The 4,775-nt window shown below is 39.0% G+C and overlaps 1 pseudogene; it reads left to right on the forward strand.

Annotated features, from left to right (window-relative positions):
• The first annotated feature begins 3,705 nt into the window (after positions 1 to 3,705).
• Positions 3,706 to 3,824, forward strand: LOC129883924 (5S ribosomal RNA; annotated as a pseudogene).
• The last annotated feature ends 951 nt before the right edge of the window (positions 3,825 to 4,775 follow it).

The following is a 4,775-nucleotide window of genomic DNA, read 5'->3' on the forward strand; positions in this document are numbered from 1 at the left end:
AGAAGCTTAAGAACCTTCCAATGTACAAAAGTACGAGATGTAACAGTTTGTGGCCAAGTATCCTCATTGTCAACAAGTGAAGATTGAGAATAAAAAATTGAGATATTTAGCTCAAGACATTTATATTCCTACTTGAAAGTAGGAAGACTTAAATATGGACTTCAATACGGTTTTGCCTCATACCCTTAGGCAACATGAATTGATTTGGGTGGTTGTTGATCGAATAACTAAGTCGGTGCATTTTCTTCCTATTAAGACTCTTATTTAGCCTAGGATTATGATGGACTTTATAATTGTGAGTGGTTTAAAATTCATGGTATTCCATTATCTATCATTTCAAACCAAGATACTCAATTAACATCTCAATTTTGGAGGTCTTTCCAAAATGGTCTTGTTACTCAAGTTAAGTTGAGCACAACTTTTCACCCTTAAATGGATGGTCAAGCCGAGCATACTTTTCAGACCTTGGAGGATATGTTAAGAGCATGTTTTATTGACTTCTAGGGAAATTGGAATGATCATTTGCCATTGATCGAGTTTTCTTACAATAATAGTTACCGTTCTAGCATTCAAATGGCTCTATTTGAGGCCTTATATGGTAGGAGGTGTAGGTATCCTATTTTTTGGTTTGAAATTGGTAAAGTTACCTTAATAGGACTTTATTTGGTGTATGAGGCTATGGAAAAGGGTAGACTCATTAGAGAAAGTTAAAGACCGCTCAAAGTCGACAGAAGTCCTATTTGGATGTGAGGAGAAGGGAATTTGAGTTTGAGGTAAATGATTGGGTTTACTTTAAAATATCACTATGAATGGAGTGATGCTTTTTGGAAAGAGTGGGAAGCTTAGTCCCCCATATGTAGGCCCATATCAGATTTTGAGGTGGATTGGCAAGGTGGCTTATGAGTTGGAGTTGCCCTCAGCATTAGCATTAGTGCATCCTATGTTTTATGTTTCATTATTGAAGAAGTGTTTAGGTGATGTTATCTCTATTTCTCCTTTAGACAACATTGTTGTGAACGAAATTTCATTCTATGATGAGGTTTCAGTTGAGATTCTAAACTGACAAGTTAGAAGGTTAAGAAATAAGGAAGTTGCATCCTTTAAGGTGTTGTGGAGGAACAAAAAGGTTGATGGTGCTACATAGGAGGCCGAGGCCGATATGATGACATGATATCCTCTTCTCTTTCCTTTTGTTTCTAGCTGAGGTATTAAGTTCCTTCATGATTCACTATAGAAAATTCATGGATTTTAGTCATTCTCATCTTTTCATATGCATTTATGTTTATGAAATAAATTTTGAAGTCATGTTTTAGCTTCAGATTGAATACATCATGTTTTTATGAATTTTATGTGTTTTTCAATAATGTTAGGTTGCTTTGTCTCTTTCCATACTCTATCCATGCTAGCTTGAGTCTCATTTAAGGATGAATATTCCCAAGGGGGGGGGGGATTATAAGACCCCAAAAGTTGGAAGGCCAAACAAAACAAAATGATGGAGGGAAAAAAGCTGCAGAAAACTACTAGTGAAGGCTTCTACGAACCAACCTATGGACCATAGGAAGTCGTATGAGTTGTAGGAAGAAAAATCATAGAACATCTAGCACGTGGGAAAAACCTTGGGTTTTGAGATGACTGAAGTTGACGATCTATAATTGTGTTAATGAGCCAATAACCCATAGGAAGGGTTTTGAGCAATAAAAATTTCACTAAGTGTGAACTCACTCTAGCTGGGGTTACTACGGACTATAGGAGTCCCTACAACTCGTAAGATGGACCCGTAGAGTAAGTTCAGAAACTCAAATATTGGGGTTTTGAAAGGTTGTCAGGATGAGGGGTCCTTACTACCCATAGGAGCTTTGACGGACCATAGACCCTGGTCATAAGATGGGTCTTGAGATAAGGAAATTTGGCTAAGTTATGGCGCATTCTATAGACTACCCCTATGACCCATAGAAGAGTCGACAACTCATAGAACCTATTCGTAGGTCCAGTGTGCAAGTTCTAATTGCTTGATTTTTTTGTATACTATTTCAACGAATGTATCCTATGACCCATCTCCCAACTTAAAACCCGTAGGTCCCCATTCGTAGGTCACTGCGGACAGATTTAATGAGGTGTATTTTTGGCATTTCCCATCTTTTGTGAACCTATACTATGTCATTTTGGGTAATACGCTAAGCCTATAAATACTTTAAACCTTAAAATTATCACCATTCCATCTTATTCTCTAAAAATCATTCTAAGGCATTAAGGATTCTCTCCCAAAGGATGTTTATTTTTCATTAACCTAGATGTAAGACCCAGAATTTGGAAAGTCAAAAAATAAGGAAAAAATATGAAAATTTAGAAAATACAGATTTTGGCACAAGGTGATGACCACAAATAGTCATCATGAGTCGAGGTCTACACCACGCCTCGTGGTGACCCACCACAATGGTGGTCCTAAATATCAACCTACAGGAAGGGACTACGGACCATGGTGAGCACCACAAGTAGTGATGCCCTTCGGTGTGACCTCTCCCCTAAGACCTTAGAAAATGATCCCAAGGAAAAGACCATGGTTGACCACCATGGGCCATGTAGCTCTTCATGGACCGTGGTAGAATTCATGTTGGTCACTCTTGTGAATAACCCTATAGGTCCTACACAATGACCATGGTCCACGGACTGTGAAGGGTTCTGTGGAGGAAGTCCTAAAACTCTTTTCTACAAACTCCCAAATTTTCAGTCTAAGTCTAACATCATGGACACCACCACGGGCTATGATGAGCATCATGGACCGTGATGGATCCTCCGTGGTGAGTGTAGTTCTAGTTAAATGAGGGATAATTCGGTCTTTTCCCTATTCTTTCATCTGGGTGTATTAGTCATGTTTTACTACCATGAAACCAATCAATTGGCGACCTACACTGTCCGCCATACCAAGTCTCGTATATGGCCATCTGGATACTAGAATGATAGTTAATATCATAAGTACTTTTGAAAGGTGGTAGGCAATTGTACAAGCTACCTTTGGAGTCAACTGTATAGGCCCATAATATATTATCTAACATTTAGCTAGTAAGATTAGTCTGTCCATCAGTCTAAGGGTAAAATGGTGTATGAAGACCTATCTGTCTTCCCAATCTCTTCATAAATTGATCTTTGGTAGTTAACTGTAACTTGGGCTCCTTCTTCTAGGAATATAGCTATGGGGACTCCATAAGTTCCTACCACCCTATTGACCTATAATTTCACACCATCTCGGCTGAGCAGGTACTCTTTAATTGGAGGAATATAGGCTAATCTTATTAATCTGCGGATAACATTCCATATAGAATTATCTATCTAGAGAGTCCAAAGTGAGTCTTGTATCCAAGGTCATCTTGTGGAATCTTCGACCTCGTATATTACTTCTTGCCTTCTTTAGATGACATCAACTAGTACCCTCGCCTTTTTGGGTTTTGCTTTTTGTCCATCAGAGTCAGCTACCAAGTTATGCTGAAGTCCCCTTACATAATGACCTATATAGCCATTCCTTGGTTTGCCTATCATTAACTGGTATTATGTTGAAGAACTGTGGCATACAAGTGCGCCATCTTTTAGTAATCAACTAATCCTGCTTGCTTTGCTTAAGCCCTTTTATAATTCCCTTAACGTAACTTATAACACTCTAGGTACATAATCTCGTGTTGTTGCTTCACCGCTAGTTTGGATTCTTCCATCTCATTCAATCATAGCAGCACTAACGCACCGGATCCTACCAGAATTTCGAAGTTAAACGTGCTTGGGCGAGAGTAGTACTAGGATGGGTGACCCCCCGGGAAGTCCTTGTGTCATGTTCTATTGAATTACTTGTAATAATGTGCGAAGGCACTCAACCTAGCCCATGATTTACCTTAGCATCTTGTTGCTAGTCTTCATGCTTTGCCTTGCCCTCTCCGCCCCTGTCTTATACTTGATGTCGGGATAGATCGTTGGTTTAACCATGGCTAGGTCCTATTTTTTCCTTAGTACTCACCTCATCTCGGTAGTTTGGTCTAACTCATATTGACATCTCTCTATAATGTATCCAAAACATCCTAGCTCTTTTTATCATGTACTTCTCACTTGACCCTATACTCAACATATACATATCCATAGGTTGCATAACCATTCTGATACAACCTGTATAAGATAGACATAATCTTTTTGTTTCCTGGCCCATCTTGCTTTACATATTGACTTCACACTAGAATTTGCTCGCGTCAACGCTATTTTGTCCTTTTCCTTTCTTTTCTTCCTTTATGTACTCCTTAGTCTCCTCATTTCCTACCGTAGGAGATTTTATATTCTTTCTCCTTGCTACTTGTATGTCACCATATCAGCGGCTAATGACATTGTTTCCATATCTTAATCTTTACCCAAACACGGCCCTACTACCCTTTACATGGTCCTTAGTTTGCTCAGTCCTACTCTCTTATCGTATTCACCCCTTATGGTAGGCACCCATCCCTTAGGGTTCTACCAATGATTCTTTGTATAGTCTCAGATATCGCGGCTCATATCTGTTTATTATTGACGTCGAGCTCCTGCTAACTTATGCCAGTATGGGATCTCTCTTGAAATTTAAGCATTCCTATCAACATGTGATAGTGTCAGTGGATTTCATCTCACGCATGTTTTTCTCTCATATACTTCCCACCTTTAGGGCGTACCCATGTCACTATTTATTTTCAACTGTTCATACGCATATGATTTTGTTCCAACACATTTGATATATTGCACCATGTCTACACCTTCTGTTAACTCATCTA

Source organism: Solanum dulcamara, chromosome 3 (assembly GCF_947179165.1).
Source record: "Solanum dulcamara chromosome 3, daSolDulc1.2, whole genome shotgun sequence".
Classification (NCBI taxonomy): Eukaryota; Viridiplantae; Streptophyta; class Magnoliopsida; order Solanales; family Solanaceae; genus Solanum; species Solanum dulcamara.